Source organism: Peromyscus leucopus, chromosome 11, assembly GCF_004664715.2.
Source record: "Peromyscus leucopus breed LL Stock chromosome 11, UCI_PerLeu_2.1, whole genome shotgun sequence".
Classification (NCBI taxonomy): domain Eukaryota; kingdom Metazoa; phylum Chordata; class Mammalia; order Rodentia; family Cricetidae; genus Peromyscus; species Peromyscus leucopus.
Genome location: NC_051072.1, coordinates 27,938,305 through 27,958,381, shown reverse-complemented (window position 1 = coordinate 27,958,381; position 20,077 = coordinate 27,938,305). Strand labels below are relative to the sequence as shown.

The 20,077-nt window shown below is 38.6% G+C and overlaps 1 protein-coding gene and 1 non-coding gene across 2 annotated transcripts in view; one reads left to right on the top strand and one right to left on the bottom strand.

The window, feature by feature from the left end:
• The window catches only part of Plcxd3 (phosphatidylinositol specific phospholipase C X domain containing 3), a 168,686-nt gene that overhangs the window by 67,593 nt on the left and 81,016 nt on the right, over positions 1–20,077 (top strand). The gene's annotated exons all lie outside the window — the stretch shown is intronic.
• LOC114697368 lies at positions 3,002–3,108 on the bottom strand. The gene has a single exon (XR_003735152.1). It is a non-coding gene; the product is annotated as a U6 spliceosomal RNA (small nuclear RNA).

The following is a 20,077-nucleotide window of genomic DNA, read 5'->3' as shown; positions in this document are numbered from 1 at the left end:
TGCTATTAGTTATACTTATGATTAGCTCTTTCTGGATAATAATATCTTCCTGGGTACTTATGGAGTTGAACCCAGAACTTTGCAAATGCCTGGCAAGTGCTCTACCACTGAAATATATGAGAATATGAAAAATAACTTAAAACTTTAACATCAAAAATCTTCAAATAATTTTATAGGTTTTTGCCTGTTTGGATATGAACAGATGTTCTCTTACAGTCTCGGATATAAAGTCTGTCCATTCACTTCTATCTCATCCTATTTCCTTATGTCATTTCCTTGGTTTTTGTTTTTGTTTGTTTTGTTATTGTTGTTGGTAAAAGGACATTTATTCCCCCCGTCCCCCGAATATCCATAGCATCCATTCCCAAACTGACTTATGCCTTCATTTATTACTTGAAGTCATATTAACATATAACCATCGATTTGGCGCCCAAATTATATAACATGGAAATCTAAGCCCTACAAAATACAAAGCCACAAGGGGGTTCCTTAAGTTCCTGTTAACAGATCTTTCCAATTCTATCAGGCCCTGCACATTGCAAAAGCAATGTGAGAGAATTTCATTAGTTCCTTCTCTTTTCCTCTTCCCCTTTTCCTCACCCTCCTCCCTTCCCTCTGTCTCTCCTTCTCTCCTCCTTTCCACTCTTCCCTCCCTCCATGCACTCGTCTACAATAAATTACTTCCAAATGCTCAATTAATTATCTCCCTCCTTATAGCAATGCAACTTTTGTCCTCTTCTACTAGTTTTCAGCTTCGTCTCTTTCTGACCTCCTTGAAAGTTCACTTGTCGGGGGACAAAGGGCTCCACTGAGGGCTGTAAGTTTTTTAAATTAATTGAATTTATTTTTAAACAATTTCACATACATATGCAATGCACACTATCCGCTCTCAGCTACTGTTGTGGGATATTTGTGTACTGTGTAAGATGTACCGCTGTGATTGGTGTAAGAAGAAAAAGTGAACGGCTATAGCTAGGCAGGAGGTATAGGCAGAGAGGGAACTCTGGGAAGAAGAAAGGTGGAGTCACCAACCAGACATGGAGGTGGAGAAAGCAGGATGTGCAGTACAGAGATGAGGTAATGAGCCATGTGCCCGAATGTAGATTAAAAAATATGAGCAGAGCCGGGCGGTGGTGGCGTACGCCTTTAACCCCAGCACTCGGGAGGCAGAGGCAGGCGGATCTCTGTGAGTTCGAGGCCAACCTGGGCTACCAAGTGAGCTCCAGGAAAGGCGCAAAGCTACACAGAGAAACCCTGTCTCGAAAAAACAAAAAAAAAACAAAAAAAAAATATGAGCAGATTAAAAATGTAAGTCTGAGCATTCATAATTGATAGTAAGTCTCCATGTCATTATCTATGGGCCAGTGGCACCAATAGGAAAGTACTGCCACAGCCTGCCACTTTCCTATCATCCTAGTCAATATCCCCACCTTCCCATAAATCTTTCACTTTCCATGTTATTCTTTTGTTAATCAACTGAGATTAAACAAGGCTATTTGTGTGTTCATGGATTTGGTGCTGCCTGTTAGAGTCTGGTAGGCTCAGCAGTGGGCTTTACATATGTAAAGGGAGTGATTCTCTCGTTCTCAGAGTTTATCAATATCCAATAGTTCTATGGTTAAAGATACAGAAATTCTTTTCTTCTAGAGGTAGAAAAAGATTTGAAAGCCAGAAGAGGCCTCTGCTTAAGCCAGGATATTTTGTGAAATAAGTATAGGGAGAAGGATAAAACTTATGTTTTTAATATAGTCATATTGATAATTTACTAGCTCCCTGATGCAAAGAGGTACTAAGGAAGGTGGAGAAGAAGAATTAAAAACAACTTGAATGGTTTCCTAAAAAAGAGAAGTAATATTGATGATGTAACTTGGGGAAAGGACAAGATGTTGACTTATGTTTGTTTTGGTGAGGCTTAGGGTTGAAGCTTAACCTTAAGCTGGGCAAATGCTCTACCACTGAGTCACAGATTTAGCTCTTATGTTCTGAGTTTTAATGTACTTTTGTAGTTATTGTTAATGCTTCTCACATGCCTTAAATATACTCAATATGCCACTTCAAGAGGTATGTCAACCCTAGGCTGATAAATTAGCAAAACATTTATTTTATTTTGTTTTATTTTATTTTACAATACAATTCAGTTCTACATATCAGCCACAGATTCCCTTGTTCTTCCCCGCTCCTGCCCCTCTCCCCTTCCCCACAGACCACCCCCCATTCCCACCTCCTCCAGGGCAAAGCCTCCCTGAGGACTGAGATCAACCTGGTAGACTCAGTCCAGGCAGGTCCAGTCCCCTCCTCCCAGGTCAAGGCAAGCAACCCTGCATAAGCCCCAGGTTTCAAACAGCCAACTCATGCAATGAGCCCAGGACCTGGTCCCACTGCCTGGATGCCTCCCAAACAGATCAAGCCAATCAACTGTCTCATCCATTCACAGGGCCTGATCCAGTTGGGAGCCCCTCAGCCACTGGTTCATAGTTCATGTGTTTCCATTCGTTTGGCTATTTGTCCCTGTGCTTTATCCAACCTTAGTTTCAACAATTCTCTCTCATATAAACCCTCCTCTTTCTTGCTAATTAGACTCCTGGGGCTCCACCCAGGGCCTAGCTGTGGATCTCTGCATCCATATCCCTCAGTCGTTGGATGGGGCTTCTAGTACAACAGTTAGGGTGTTTGGCCATCCTATCACCAGAGTAGGTCAGTTCAGGCTGTGTCTCGACCATTGCCAGCAGTCTATTGTGGGGGTATCTTTGTGGATTTCTGTGGGCCTCTCTAGCACTTTGTTTCTTCCTTTTCTCATGTGGTCTTCATTTACTATTTGTCTCTTATTCCTTGTTCTCCCTCTCTGTTCTTGATCCAGCTGGAATCTCCCGCTCCCCCAAGCTCTCTTTCCCTCGACCCTCGCCCTTCATTACCCCCACTCATGTCCAGGTTGTTCATGTAGATCTCATCCATTTCTCCATCATTGGGCAATCCCCGTGTCTTTCTTGGGGTCCTGTTTTCCAAAAATATGGAACGCTTCATGAATTTGCGTGTCATCCTTGTGCAGGGGCCATGCTAATCTTCTCTGTATCGGTCCAATTTTAGTATATGTGCTGCTGAAGCAAGCACACAAAACATTTTTTTAAAGTGTATAATGTTATTGGGATGAATGGGAAAATGAAGAAATGCTAAACTATTTCAGAATATCTTAAAACCCTATATGAGGAAAGGTAGTCAAAGTTTTCTTAGGAAGAATAATGCTTACACAAAATGACTCCCTAATAAAAAGCTCCAAAATCCACCTAAACATCATCTCCCACAATTATGAGATGGCAGAAACAAGTCTGATTACAGAATTATCTTTCATAAATTTTGAGTTAGAATGCGAATCATCTGAGAGAGAAATTTGCAAAATATAAAATTACTAAATGAAAATAAAGTTTAGATGCTGAAAGGAAAGAGGAAAGTACCAGATGTCAAGGACAATATGGAAAGATATAGATAGATAGATAGATAGATAGATAGATAGATAGATAGATAGACAGATAGATAGATAGACAGATAGATAGATGTACATATATCAATACTTAGAACAGTGGTCTTCACAGAACTTAAAATCCAATGACTGGGTAAATAGCAGGTTAGAAACAGCTGAGGAAGTGTTATGAACTAGAAGACAGAGCTGGGAAAAATTAACCAGTTCATAACACAAAGGGAAAGGGACTGATATAGGGAATAAGAGGCCAAACAGCATAGAGATCAGATGAAGAAAGCCCACATTAAAGCTAGTGGAGTTCTAGAAAAAAAATTATACAAGACAGAAATTAAGTGACATACAACAAAATCATCACTGATATTTTACAGATTTGATTAAGGTGAGTCCTCATTTTGAAGAGCTTCTATGAGTCCTAAAAGAAGGAATAAAAATAAATAAATCAACATGGAAATTTATTATAAAAAATTAGGAAAAAAAGACAATGGTATTAATAACAACAGAAAGGAAATATCGATGTGTTTTACAAAGAATAATATTATTTATCAGAATGCTTAGAGTCGCTAATGATAAGAGTGAAATATATCTTCAAAATGTGGATGCTAGAAATAGTCATCCTAAAATTCTTCACATAGATGAATTATTATTCAGTGAGGATAAAGCAAGACATTTTTAGAACAACCACTCAAATACCTTCATCAAATAAACTACCTCTAAAATAGTGAGCAAAAAAGTTAATAAGAATATACATGCATCTAATTGAATATGAACTGTACTCCCTAACAGAAACAATGATTTGGGAAGAGAAGAAAAACTTTAAATGGAGGGCTAAAAACTTCTAGACAAGAATACCCTGTGAGGTAGAAGGAGACATTCTCTGTATGTGTGTGTGTGTGTGTGTGTGTGTGTGAGAGAGAGAGAGAGAGAGAGAGAGAGAGAGGAGAGGAGAGGAGAGACACACAGAGACACACAGAGACACACAGAGAGAGAATGATGCCAGGCCTGTATGCAGAACCTAAAGGAAGATGTGATGTCTTTTCCTCCATACTTGTTGACTTTATTTTGTAAGATGCATTGACTACACTGGTTAGGTGACTGACCAGTGAACTCCCTGAGTAAGCCAGCATAGGCCTCAACCACCCACTTCCCCTCAACACTGTGATTATAAGCACTTGTTGCTCTGACTGAATTCTGGGGGGGTTTGAACTGATGTCCTCCTAATTATCCTTCTTCTAGCAGTCAACAGTTTCCTATAGTTCTTTGTTTAGGGATGGAGCTTCATAAAAACTTCCTCCTACAACCTTAACATATCTATTGATATCATCAATGTTCTAGTGTTGTTTATTCAGCCATTTCCAGGAAAGACCATTTCCTAGCATATTTCCTAGTATTCTCACTCTTATTATCTTTTTTCACCCTCTTCTGTGATGTTCCTTGAGTCATAGATGTAGGAACTGTGATGCAAAGGTATTCCTTAGAGCTGGGCTTCCCATCATCCATGACCTCTGCATTGTGTCCAGTTGTGGTTTTCTGTGGTGATCTCTGTTTTGCTACAAAGAGAAGTTTCTTTGATGATGGTAGATACATTTATCTATGAGTATAAGAATAAGATTTAGAATGTAGTAAGGAATTATGCTGGTCTAGCAAAGTGGTAGTAGTAGATTCTTTTCTAAGGTCCAAGACCCAAGGATCTGGACAGTTTTCTACTACAAGGCATGATTTCTCTTGTGTTGAGAGGATCTTAGATGCAATTAGACAACTATGATTGGCCACTGACATGTGAGTGCTACTTCTTACAACTTTATGTATACTCCACCATGCTGGGAGTTGTGGGTGTATAATAATGTCCCAATGTGGGTTCTTAATTGAGACAATTACTACTCAAGTAAGGAATGTTGATTGGTGTGCCCTATGTTTGTGTTGTAGCCAGTGATACATGGGAAAACTCTCTACCTTCTTTTGAATGTTTCTATGATCCTAAGAGTTTTATAAAAGTTAAGAAAAAAAGGATCAGTAAAAATAAATGTACTTTTATAATCTTGATGAACTCATCTAAGATATGACAACATATTAAAATTGAAAAGAAAAGATTAAAAACATACTAAGTAAATTCTCACCAAAGAAAGTCATTATGGCTACATTAGCATCACATACTAAACTGCAACATCAATGGCATTGTTATTAAAAGTTGATGTCATTTAGTGGGTAAATGAACAATTCATCACAAAATTCTTATTACCCCAAAGCTACATGTACCTATCAAAATTGCCCCAAAATATAGAAAATAATGGCTTATTGCATTTTAATATCAGAATTCATAATTTTAGTTATGATGTATTTCATATTGGTTATCATAATTCTCATGTGTTAGATCATGCAGTTAGGAAATTATAAAACTATAAGAATTTATGACAACAAAAATTTCTGATAGGTATGTCTTTTCCACAACAAAAAGATACCCATTCTTCTCACGCTTACTTGGGATACATTTAAATATTAATTATTAATATCTATTAATTATATATATTTAGTTTGTATAACTCTTTTGTGAAACTTATTCTCAGTTCCATACTGTTAAATCTTTAATTTCTTTTATAATGTGTTCTGGATTATATTTCCCTGTGTGTCATACATTAAAAAAATCCTGTTTACAGCACCAAAAATGGGAATATGGAAATACAGAAAATTAACTAGTAGATTAAGAAATTAAACATCTACAATATTTTCTCAAGAAAACAAGAAGTAATGGTCTGTAAGAGTACACATATCAAAACTCATAATATTAAGCAAAATTTATCTTTAAGAATGAAACTCGGTCCCTTATGCACATAATAAACAGGGAAAATAAGAATTTATAGGAAAACCGGTTAACCCACAAAGTTAGAAATATAAAAAGAAAGTAAATTATATCTTGGCTATTATGAATTCACTGCTAGAGGACAGGGGAGGCGAAATGGAGGAAGTAAGTACAGAGAACAAAAATTCTGAGTTTTGCAAGGTGAGTTCTTAGGACCAAATGAAGGGCAAAGTTAGTGTTGTATGAAGGATGTTTGCTAAAAGTGTAGATCCCAAGTATTCTCAGCCACACACACACACAGAGAAAAGAGAGAGAGAGAGAGAGAGAGAGAGAGAGAGAGAGAGAGAGAGAGAGAGAGAGAAGAAAGAAAAGAGAGAGACAAAGGAAGGAGAGGGAGAGAGGGAGGGAAGGAGGGAGGGAAGGATAAGGAAGAGTGGGAGGGTCTGTGGTGTAAGGTATATGATAATTAACTTATTATAGTATCATTTCACAATAGAGTACATGCATGCCAAAGTATCTGATTGTATATTTGAAATATATGCAATTTTATTTGTTAATAACGCCTTAATAAGTATGGAGAAAAGTAAAATCCAAACAAAGAAGAGCAAAGGAAAATTGGTGAACTATCAACAGAATACAGAAAGCTAAATATTGAAAATCAATTTATTACTAAGCATACTAATATGTAGACAAATGGAATGAAAAGAGAAATGGTCAAGATAATTCCAGGAATGAAGAATCATAACTACTGATGCAGTAAATTTTTAGAATTCCAAGAACTGCTTTATATCAATATGTTTGAAAAACAGAAATTACTGAAAATGACTCAATTAGAAATAGAAAATCCCAGAAACCTTAATGATTAAACACAAAACCCAAGTCTTTGAAAAATCAGCACTAACTGAAAAATCCATTTAAACCAGACTACTTCTAATCATAATCTACCAATCTATCAAGAAACACATAACCCATACTTAATATAAATGTTCTGAGAGAATGGGGAGAAATTAATATGATAAATCAGAATCAGATAGGACTCACGACAAAAATGTGAGAATAATTTAAAATTAGAAATTGTGTTAGTGCCATTCACCACACTAAGATATACAGCAGTAAAAGATGAATTTAATCATTTCCCAGATACAGGAAAACAACTAATAAAATTCAACTCTCATTCATAATTAAAGAAAAACCAATATCTTTTAGCAAACTAAGAAAAGCAGGTAGATGTATCTATAGCATGCCTAATCCTTGCACCGTATTTAGCAATCAAAAAGGCTTCTATCTAATCTTAGAAGTAAGACAAAGACATTGCTGTCAGCCGATGTAACAGAATCAGCTAGCACAGTTGGAAAAAGGAGCACACACATTAGAGAGACAGAAATAAAAATGCCATATTTCATAGCAAACAAAGCTAGAAAATATCTGGAAGTATATCCATGAAAAGACCTTTATGAATGAAAGTGTAAACTTTAAAGGACAAAAAAAGGAGGCCTGAAATGGACAAAGAGAACTGAGACATTGGGAGGCAGAAGAGTCAGTGCAGAGAAGTGTAGTTTGCCCCCAAATTATTGTATCAGTCAATAAAATCTGAAGAAAACCCTCAACAATATATTGGAAAAATGTATTCTAAGACATACCCTATGGAAGAGAGAATCTCCAGGATTAACCAAGGGCATTTTAACAGAAGGGGAAAGAAGAAAAAGGAGCCTATCATATAGAGGTATGTAAGTGAACTTCCCAAGGCCGAAGAGTGTGATACACAGGAAAGCTAGGAGTCAGCTGGTTCCTACTGCTGCCAAGTCTACCTCTTCGCTACCATGTTCATCATGGAGATGTAAGTCATACTTCAGAGATGTTTCCAGGACTGAGAAAAAGGAGAAGGCACATGGGCAGGAATGGATGGGGAAAAGAAAGTTGTGATAAAGGGGCAGGCTGATCAAATAGCTGTTGATGTTTATTTAGAACTGAAATCCTAAATGCAGCTGTGTATATTTTTCTGTTAGCAATAACAGATTAAAAACTACAATATGTATATATCTGCGAGCACATATAGAATCAACACTAAAATCAAGATTGAAATAGTACCTCCTTCTATTAGAAAATTATCTATATCTGGGAGAATCTAGATTGTTTATCCTTTTGTAATCGATATCAGAAATAATAGCAAATACTTGAAGGAGCAGTATGCTAATATATCAAAGTTGGTTTATTAATGAGTAATTTTAGAGCACGTGATCTCAATGGTTTACCTCCTAAAAACATTTTTAAAGGCACCTGATTCATTTGAGCTTGAATATTTTATTTGCAATCAACTGGAACCAGATTGTGAATACATTTAAAATTTCTACTCATCTGTTTCCTATGAAGTAGCATTTTTTTTTTCATTTTTTGAGACAAGGTTTCTTTGTGTAGCTTTGCACCTTTCCTGAAACTTGCTTTGTAGACCAGGCTAGCCTCAAACTCACAGAGATCCACCTGCCTCTGCCTCCTGAGTGCTGGGATTAAAGGCGTGTGCCACCACCGCCCGACTATGAAGTAGCATTTTAAAGCAGCTACTAAACACTATAATATTCTACAGACTACTCAGATTATTGTAACAAATGTAATTAATTGGCCCTATCTATTCTCAAATTCCTTACTTTTTAATTAGTCAGACATGGTCCAGAACACAATTTTTAAAAAGCAATTAAGAATTGAGCAAGATGGGACTGAGAATAAATTGCATAAAAAGAATAAACAAATAACAGTATAAGTGGGAAAGAATTTGACACATTCTGAATAGCATTTGGAGACCTTCAATTAAGCATATTTTTCCATTTATGTGTACGGGGTTGGGGGGAATCTTACAGATTCAGAGATCAGACACTGTTGCTGGCAGTGTGTTCTGCTCACAGTGGGAGAGCAGACGGGTACCAAAGGTCTGCTGATGGGCTAGATTTGGTGGAAAGAACAGAGCGATCACAGTGGGGAAGAGTCCCAATCTGCCAGCATCATGAACTGTAGGATTCTGTTGCCTTTAGCTTCGTACAATGGAGTGTTCTGGCCATATCTGGTTGCAAAGATAAGCTCCCTGAAAGACATTCTCATGAGGACAATGTAGAAACACTTGGAAGAAAATAAGGAGTGGAAAAAGACTAAAAAATGAAGAAATCTTGTCATTTTATATCTGGGTCCTATGTCCCTGCTTATTGTTTGCTAATATTATGCTGTCCTAATGATAATTTCTTCTAAGAAATTGAAGTGTGGCCAGTTGCTGATAAGCAGAGGGGTTCATGTGCTCATAAGGGCAGATGGGCAGAAGTCTAACATAGAAGGTATAGCCTGACTGCTTGCTGCCAGGGCAAGGAGCAGGGAAGGGAACTTAGTTCCTTGGAACCTCCTTTTTACCCTATGCTTTCCTTATTGTTATAATCTTGCTTCCTGTGACATCTGATGGTGGCTGCTTCAGAAGGGTGAGGAACACTGGATTTTCACTGAGGGATCATTTGAATCACTATCTACATCACACACTAGGATTTTATAATGGCCAAGTAACTCTAAAAGACGGGATATGATATTTGGGGATAAGAAAGAGTTAACTAAACCTAATAGATCCAACTCATAAAAGTTGAATTTTGGGGACATGGGCAAGTTCTCTATTCCTTCAGTTCTAGGTCTTGTAATCAATAAACATGAAGATGTTAATTCTTGTAGAGTGGATATAGAAAATAATCCATTTAAAACTCATATTGAAGCCAGGGAGATGCCCTAGCCAATAAAGAGATCAGCCGTCAAGCCTGAGTGAGTAAATTTCTTGGGACTCACATAAAGGAAGGAGAAAACGGACTCTCGTATGTTGTACACACACACACACACACACACACACACACACACACACACACACACACATAAATAAATGAATATACAAATGTATGTTTTTAAAACGCTCATGTAGTACAAGTACAGTTGCAGTCCTTTAAAAATTTATACCTCATATATTTTTAAAGGTTTGAGACATATTGTAGCAATAAAACATATGTGACAGAATAATTAAAATTAAAAAAATCAAAGAGTTTATCGTGGAAAAGAAAAAAAATGAAACTATCACATAACTGTGACACATTTATTTGGGAAGCTTGGAGCAACAATACAGAGAAAAAAACATCCAAGCAGTCATAATCATGACAGTTAATTATTTGGTACTTAAGCACTATGCTAAGTAACTTCCATGTATTACCTCATCTGATCCTCTTTTAACCCCACTAAGTAGGTAGGGTATACCATTTCCCCTAAAGGAGCTAAGGCACTGAGGTTAAGTAATCTACCTTGTCACCCATATTCAGAGTAATGGGAGGAGACAATTAGTTTCTAAATCTCATGTTATTTTTCCCATATGGTTGTTCTTGCAGAATTATTGATGGATGATAAGATTATGCTATTCTAGGAAACAGGATTTTCACTGCTATGTTTGACAGTTTCAGTATTTCTTAAAAATGATTTCATGATAGGCCTGGGAAGATGACAGATCATTGGGTGATGGGCTTGCTGCCCAAGCATGAAGACCTAATTTTGGTTCTCTGGTATCCGTGTTAAAGCTGGGGGTGGCAGTACATAGTTGCGACTTCAGCACTGGTGGGGGAGGGGAGTACAGAGGCACATACTAGGACTTGATGGCTAGGAGACCTATCTGAAATGATAAAAGGACGAGCTTTGGGTTGAGCGATTGACCATCTCAAAAAGTAAGGTGGATAATATAAGAGAAAGATATCTCAACTCAACCTCTAGCCTTCATTTGTGTGTGCACAGGCAAGCATACACACACAAATAAGTAAATAAATATAGTTTAAAACTTTTAAAATAAATTTATAATAAACATGGATCAGAAATTCTTTCTTTGTTTTCCTAAAACCTCAACTCTCCTGACATTGTGGAGATTTGCCTGAGAGCATAGCTTGATATGCTATTTCCCAGGAAAGAAAATACTATGCTCTATGAAACCTCTCAAATTATCTATTCAGTTCATGATTCTGGTATTTCAAGTATTTATTGTGATTTAAAACCCCATCATTTGAAAGGCATTCTTCTTTAAAAAATGGTTAATTCTTTCTATCCACTGACTCTACAAAAACATCTCAAATTCCATACGTCTAATCTACACAGAATGAAAAGAGGGAATTAAATAACAACAAAAAAATCCACAGACACCAGTCAATAGCTCTGTCCTCCACGACTATCTCTTTATTGGCTGTTACATAGCTGTAGTCTTTCTTTGGCCTCCTACTTCTCACTACATACAAGATACATTGGGCCACCTTGGAGGTGTACTTGATCACAATTTGGTTGTGAGTCATAGGACATGACACAATATTTTGGGTTGCGTGCTTCCAAGACATGATAAACAATTCAGTGTCCCCAATGGGACAGCAAATGATTAGGACAATTCATGAGCAAGTTGAGTTATGAGCCAGGGTGTGGTGTGGAATGCAGTGTGGAAGTCTAAACAGAGAAATCATAGGCCAGATACGACTTCTACTTTAGCAACTTTAAACCTAGTTTAATTAGTAATCTGAGAAGTTGCAGGGAGATAGGACGCTCTTCGGCTTTATATTGGCTCAGTACTTACTATGTGGCTGGAAAATTATTCAATATTGAGTAAAGTCTGTCCCCCAAGTTAATTTGAGTCTTATCTGTTTTCATTTATTTTTGTGTGTGTGATTTCTAAGTTTTTAAAGCACTTTACAGGCTCATTCTACTAACTTTATTTCTGCTAATTGATAAGGTTGATTTCACCATAATTTCTTAGATTTCTCAACTCAAGTAATTCTAGTGACTACAATATGAAGATCAGAGCCCAGTGGATGGGCATGTCATCCATAGCATGCAAGATACATTGTTACATGTTACAAAGAAAAGAAAAATCAAAATTTGTCCTATTTTCCTTAACGTAACTGCATTTGTGTATGAAAGTATAGTTTCACTGTTAGACCAAAATGTTGTGTTTTGCTAAATCGTTGTTTTACCAATAAAAACTCCAAAGTCACATATTGTGATGAAAACCTTATAGATCAAGAGGCAGAGGAGGAGCGACCAGCTGACCTTTCTTTTCTTACCAGAGACTCAGCCAGTGCCTAAGAGAGGACGTGAATTCCAAGTCCCTCCCTCCTTCTTCCTCTTCATCTTCCCTATCCATATTCCAGGCTTCCATGTGCCTAATTCCAGTCAACTACTAGCTGGCCCTACCCCCAGATCAAAGTTAACTTTATTAGCACTGTCTAGGAGTGTCACAGTACAATCAAATATCCTCCAACAGAAACGAAGGGTTTTAGGTAAAAAAATAGATTTCCTTTTTTCAAATACTCAATAAAATTAGGATTCCCTAAGGGTATATGCTATGCAACTTGCATTGAATTCTAGAATGTAATGCTGCTACTCTTGGTATTGTGGTTTGAAAGGAATAGATATCCATTACCTTGAACAATTTTTCTCCCTGCTAATAAAGTTACATTTTGCGGAATTTGTTGCTGGATATTGATTTCAAATGCTTCAATATGCCAGCTGAATTATCAGAACAAATACATAGATAATTCTATTCTGTGGGCAGTGAGTGAAATAATACCTGATGTTTCTTTTCCTCTAGCCCATGTTTCTAAGCCTAAGAAATCAAACTTAGTATACTAAGTCAATCCTAAACACATACCACACTGGCCCCCACTGTTGACAATCTTCTTCTCTGAAGACATCCATGGTTTCCTTATTAATGTGGGATGGTTTGAATGGGAATGTCTTCTGTAGGCTCAGGAGTCTGAATAGTTGATCCCCTATTGCTAGTGCTATTTGGAAGGTTTAGGAGGAACAACCTTCTTGTAGGAGTGAGAATTTAAAGATGGGCAGCATTTCCAGTTCACTCTCTTTGCTTGTCGCTTGTGGTTCAAGATGTAAATTCTTAGACCCTGGCTCCAGCTGTTTTACCTCTGCTCTGCCATCATGGATACAACCCTCTGGAATTATAAGCCTGAATAAACTTTCTTCCATAGGATGCCTAGGTCATGGTGTTTATTACAGGAATAGAAAAGTCACTAATACATCTTGTATCTCAGTTTCCTTGCAAAGTCCCATACTCACAGGTTTGTGCAGGACAGGCCTGTGCCATGGCTTAGCTTTGTCACAGCAATGGCATCTTGACTGTCAAGGAAAAGGTCAACAGACTTATTTGTAACATTGAAGTGTGATCCTAATTAGTCTTACCAATAAAAACCATGAGTCAGATATCTGGGTGAAACCTGAAAGATTAGAGAAGCAGAGGAGCAGCCACAGTCACTTCCTACCTCTCAGAATCCTCCCACACAAAGGGCGGAGATCCTGTCTCTGCTCTGCTCCAGACCTCCATGGTTAACTAGTGGCTCCACCTTCTGATCTCCTGGCAAACTTTATTTGTCAGAACACAAAGAAAATATCACACAACACAACTATTACCTGCTAATCAAAGAGCAGTTGATATGAAGGTGTTCTATTCCACAAGTTTATTTTCCTCCTTTGAAAATTGTCCTGTGACTTCTCAGAGGAAGGGTTACCTGACTCTTCTTCAGTCACTAATTCTATCTTCCTGCTCAGCTGAGTGGAAAAAAAAAAAGTCAAGGGAGTTCTTTTCCATTGTCTGATCATATAGAACCCTCTCTGCTCTCTTGGTATGAGTCAATGCTGTTAGCCGTGTCCAGCTTCTAATTCCTGAGGTGGGGAAGAGAAAGCTGATCCAGAAACTATGCAGGGACTTCTCTGAAGTCACAGCTCTTTGCCTTTTCCACCAAGCTACAGTGGAGAAACTGTAATCCTGGCTTCAGTAGGGGACTCCCAGAGAATCACCTTCTTAAGAGTAGACATAGGTGTGCACTCTTGGAACTCTTAGTCCAGAATGGATAAAATAGTACTCGTCACATACATAAGACATATATTTTTTAAGGTTAAGTATTTGTTTATTCATTAAATTTATTCACTGATTTTACATTACGACCAGCTTTCCCTCCCTCCTCTCCTCTTATTTCCTCCCCCACCTTCCCCACCTGCTCCTTCCCTAATCCATTCCTCCTCTGTTTCTTTTCAGAAAGAGGCAGGCCTCCCATGGGTGTCAACAAAGTATGGCCTATCAAGTTGAGACAGGACTAAGTTCCTCCCCTTGTATTAAGGCTAGGCAAGGCAACTCAGTATGAGAAATAGGTTCCTGGAAGCCAATTACAGCTCCCATCACTAGGAGTCCCACAAGTAGATCAAATTACACAACTATCACACATATGTAGAGAGCCTAGGAGGTCTGATGCAGGATCCCTGGCTGTCTGTCAGTCCAGAGTCTGTAAGCTCCTATGAGCCCAGGTTAGTTGTTTCTGTGGGTTTCCTTGTGATGACCTTGATCCTCCTGGCTCATATCATCCTTCTTCCCTCTCTTCAACAGGATTCCCTGAACTCAGCCCAGTGCTTGGCTGTGGATCTCTGTACCTGTTTCCATCATTCAATGAATGAAGGCTCTATGATGACAATTGGGGTAGTTACAAATCTGATTACAGGAGATGGCCAGTTCAGACATCCTCTCCACTATTGCTAAGAGTCTTAGCTGGGGTCATCCTTGTAGATTCATGGGAGTTTTCCTTGCACCCAGGTTCTACCTGACCCCAAAATGCACCCCCATCAAGATGTCTCTTTCATTACCCTCCCCCTCCACTCACCCACTTCCAACCCAATCCCTCATGTTCCCCATGTCTACCCAGGAAATCTTTTCTATTTCCCCTTCCCAAGGAAATCTATGTGTCCGTTTCCCTCAGGCCATCCCGGCACTGTGGATTGTAGCTTGGTTATCCTTTACTTTACAGCTAATATCTACTTATGAATGAGTACACACCATGTTTGTCTTTCTGGGTCTAAATTGCATCACTTGGGATGATATCTTTCTAGTTCAGTCTGTTTACCTTCAAATTTCCTGAAGTCATTGTTTTTAACAGCTGAGTTAAATACTCTACTGTATAAATGTACCACATTTTCTTTTTCCATTCTTCAGGTGAGGTGCATCTAGGTTGTTTCTAGGTTCTGGCTATTATGAATAGCACTGCTATGAACATAGTTAAGCAAGTGTCCTTGTGGAATGATTGAGCATCCTTTGGGTATATGCCAAAGGATGGAATAGCTGTGTCTTGAGGCAAAATGATTCCCAATTTTCTAAGAAACCTCCATATTGATTTCCAAAGTGGCTGTACAAGTTTGCACTGGAGGAGCATTTCCCAGGAGCTATACATTATTAAAGTGTGATTTTCACTTGATTATCACATCCCACTGAGATACATTCACCAGAGGAAAAATAATTACATTAGTACTGGCCACAGATTTGGGGTGGGGGGAAGCAGATAACATCTGTCAGGTTACAGTGGAATCTACCCACCATTGTTCTTGTCATGTCCATGACTGGTCCTGGGAAGTAAGTATCTTTGTTTATGCTAGATTAATTGATATGGTGTCTCCCCTTTTGTCATGAGATATTCATCCCCACAATAGGAAAACCCCTCACTTTATACACCTTGGGGCTCATAGCAGTGGAGATGTAGGGGATTTACCTCAAGCACAGAAAGTGTTGTGGATCTGCCTCTGCCTTTCAGAGCTCCATTGCACACCTGACAAGACCAGGGATCTTATCCTTTAGGGAAAAAGTAGCTAGGACTCTGTAGCTCTTTCAACCTGCTGAATATCTTCCATGGAAAGATACTTCACAAAGCTACCTCCTAAATTCTTAAAACTAGCCCATTTCTTTTAAACCAGACCAAATCTGTCTTTGGCTATGGTCCTCGACTTCACACAGTGTCCAGCATACCATATGCCGAGTTATGTCACTGTTTAACAAGAGGATACTGAGTGGGTCTGGGTGTTTGGAACATTTCACTTACTTGGCCCTGGGAACGGCGCTGGCTTCCATCTGCTCCTGAGTACAGCTTTTGGACCTGATTCCAATTCTGCAAGTAGAAGGTGGTCCGAGATCCACCCTCACTGGGCTCTGACTCAACAGTAGATGCTGTCCGTGCCTTTATTCTTATTGGGAAGTTTTCATTCAGTCAAGCTTAAGTCATCAGGTATCTTTTCTGAGCAGTAGAGGGATTACCTTTGGGTTTAAAGTGGTTGTTGAGCTAGGAAATCCGGATTCCAGCACAAGCTCTTTGTTCTAGCTGTCACCTGCTTTCTGCTCTCCTAACTCTTTTGCTTTCACTTGTCCATTGCTCCCATCAAAGTGTTCTGGAGTTTCAATGGGCTTCTATTGTTCTAGGTCCGTCAATGGGTTTTTAGTAGTGGAGAGTCCCCAGATGGATACAGTAAAGAGAGGTTGGGTATTATTTCTTTCTGAGCCTTCTCTCTAACAGCTCAGTCTCTTCGCTGAGTCCTCATTACCCTCATAGCCCCTCCACGGCAATGTGTCCCTTCCAGTTTCTGGTGATATTCCTTACTTATTTTCATGCTTTGTGATTGGGAAGTGGTTAATGTTTTAACTGTAAGTAGCTTTGAGGTATCCCTACAATCTGGTTGGTTATACTCCATGCACATGTTTATATTATAAATATCCTTATTTCATTTACCCTAACTGGGTCGAACAGTCTGCTTTTTGCTGATACTTTGGATACACTTCATAGGACTGGATACTTAAAATTTGAGAAGTGAGATTTCAAGAAGATAACAACATCCTTCCTGGTTCTAAATTTGCTTGGCAGTGACTGAAGATGAATTTCTTCTTTGGGAATGTTGAATATCATTGAGTAAGTAATTTATATGACCATGAAATGGAACGTGGAACTAAGTATATAATTGATTAAGTTGCTTGATGAGTGCTCTAAGAATCCAGACGTGATCGAAGTCAGTGTGATTGGAATGGTCGAATGAAACTTATCAACAGGCTAGTAAGTCCCATCAACACCAAAAAACTATGTGTGAATTATCTAACCTAGCTGTGGTAGATGTTATTAGAAGTTGTACCAAAGCACATGCCCCTACGGTGGTATTCAAAAGAGTTGTCATGGTATTGGTCAATCTCAGTCAAGGTCTTCTGGAAACAAATCACTAATGGACTCAGCACATACAATGTCTGCAGTCCATGACTGGATTTAATGCATCTCTCCATGAAATATAGAACTTCTTAGATTTCTTAGATTGAAACATTCTTTTTGAAAATCATAGAAAATGCTTGGGGTTGGGGACTTCCATTTTAGTCATGTGTCACCTCTTACCAATATTCTTAATATTTTAAATTAAAAAAAAAATGACCACTTTTGCTTTTGCTTGTTGTAGACTACCTCTCTTCCCTTTGACATGAAGATATTAGAAACATATACAATAATTAAGAATCATGTAATAATCATACTCATCATCACCGTTCAAGTTTAGAAATAAAACATCCCCAGTGCAATGCCAGTGAATAGCACACCCTCTGGAGTCAGATCACTTTCCTGTTTTGTTTTGTTTTTTTCACTCTCTTCCTGGCTCACATGAATGCAAAGCCATGACCAAAATAGACAAACAGCTTTTAAAACTCCCTTTGCGATAGGCAAACCACACTGTCACTGAGCTGTAATGAAGCATGGGGCTATTGTCTGCACCTCAGAGGGTCATGACTCCATGTGAATACTGTACTCCATTCAAGGCCTTGCTCCTCTGTGCCTAGAAAAATACAAAGCCCATTGTTCTTAAATTAATAAATGTCCTTAAGACATTCAGCATCAAGAACAGTTACCCTAGCAAATTCTGGATTTGGTTTAACCAAACAAAACATGAGATTTTTCTTTATTTCTTGAGTAGCCCAGCTGTGTATTTCTAAAATAAATACTTTAAAATGTTTTCATGCATTTCTCTTGAAGCAAGAGACTTTTAAAAAATAAATATGACTTTTCATGTTGTAAAGTACAAAAAAATCAATACTTTTCAGCATATGGAGAATTGAAAATTGTACTAGGAGTTTGAAAGCCCTTTCAACACATAGTCATGACAACTATTGCCTGAATTAATTATAGAAATGGAAAAAAAATCAGCAAGAAGCTAATCCAGTTAGCTTAAACCTTCAACAGCTGAAATCCATTGACTGTTAGAAAGGAATAATAGAAAAATGAAGTGATTGTCTCCCACCAGAATTTATCATAACTTTTTTTTCTTTTTCTTTTATTTTATTTTACAATATAATTTAATTCTACATATCAGCCACGGATTCCCTTATTCTCCCCCCTCCCACCCCACCCCCACCTTCCCCCCAACCTACCCCCATTCCCATCTCCTCCAGAGCAAAGACTCCCTCGAGGATCGAGATCAACCTGATATACTCAGTCCAGGCAAGTCCAGTCCCCTCCTCCCAGGCTGAGCCAAGCATCCCTGCATAAGCCCCAGGTTTCAAACAGCCAACTCATGCACTGAGGACAGGACTCGGTCCCACTGCCTGGATGCCTCCCAAACAGATTCAGAGGGCCTGATCCAGTTGGGGGCTCCTCAGCTATTGGTTCATAGTTCATGTGTTTCCATTCGTTTGGCTATTTGTCCCTGTGCTTTATCCAACCTTGGTCTCAACAATTCTCACTCATATAAACCCTCCTCTTTCTCACCAATTGGAGTCCTGGAGCTCCACCCAGGGCCTGGCCGTGGATCTCTGCATCCGGTTCCCTGAGTCATTAGATGGGGTTTCTAGCACAACAATTAGGGTGTTTGGCCATCCTATCACCAGAGTAAGTCAGTTCGGGCTGTCTCTCGACCATTGCCAGCAGTCTATTGTGGGGGCATCTTTGTGGATTTCTGTGGGCCTCTCTAGCACTTTGCTTCTTCCTTTTCTCATGTGGTCTTTGTTTACCATGGTCTCCTATTCCTTGTTCTCACTCTCTGTTCTTGATCCAGCTGGGATCTCCCACTCCCCTAAGCTCTCTTTCCCTCGACCCTTGAGCTTCATTACCCCCACTCACGTCCAGGCTGTTCATGTACATCTTATCCATTTCTCTGTCATTGGGCAATTCCCATGTCTTTCTTGGGGTCCTGTTTTCCAGGTAGCCTCCCTGGTGTTGTGAGTAGCAATCCAGTCATCCTTGTTCCACATCTAGTATCCTCCTATGAGTGAGTACATACTATATTTGTCTTTCTGAGTCTGGGTTACCTCGCACAGGATGATTTTTTTCTAGATCCATCCATTTGCCTGCAAACCTCATGATGTCATTGTTTTTCTCTGCTGAGTAGTATTCCATTGTGTATATGTACCACATTTTATTTATCCATTCTTCAGTTGAAGGGCATCTAGGTTGTTTCCAGGTTCTGGCTATTACAAATAATTATCATAACTTCTTATTTCAAGTTCCTTATAAAGACACATCTATGATTTCAAAAATATTCCAAAGTTTATTGGGCATGAGTTTACTGGGGCCAGAGACTTTCAGCATATCCTTTTAGTGTATCTTTTTTCACACTGGAAGTATTAAATATATATGTATTCACTTTATTTGAACTGATTTGTTGAAGTTCAGTATAAAAACAAAAACATTTGCTGCTATTATTTCCTGGACCAGGCCTGGTGATGAAGAGCTGTAATCCAAAAACTCAGTAGGCAGAGGCAGGAGAATGTCTGTGAATTTAAGGTTTAGTCTACATAGTGAGCTCCAGGGCATCCAGGACTACATAGCAGGAATCTGTCTCAAGATAAAAAAAAAATGAAAAAAAAAAAAAAAGGAAAGCAAAACAAAACCCCACAAATGTTTCCTGTTACTTTGCTTACCCTGAGCCTGAAAATGAGCCCACTCACAGCAATGCCTTCCTTATGTCCCACAGGATTTGTGACTTCTGAC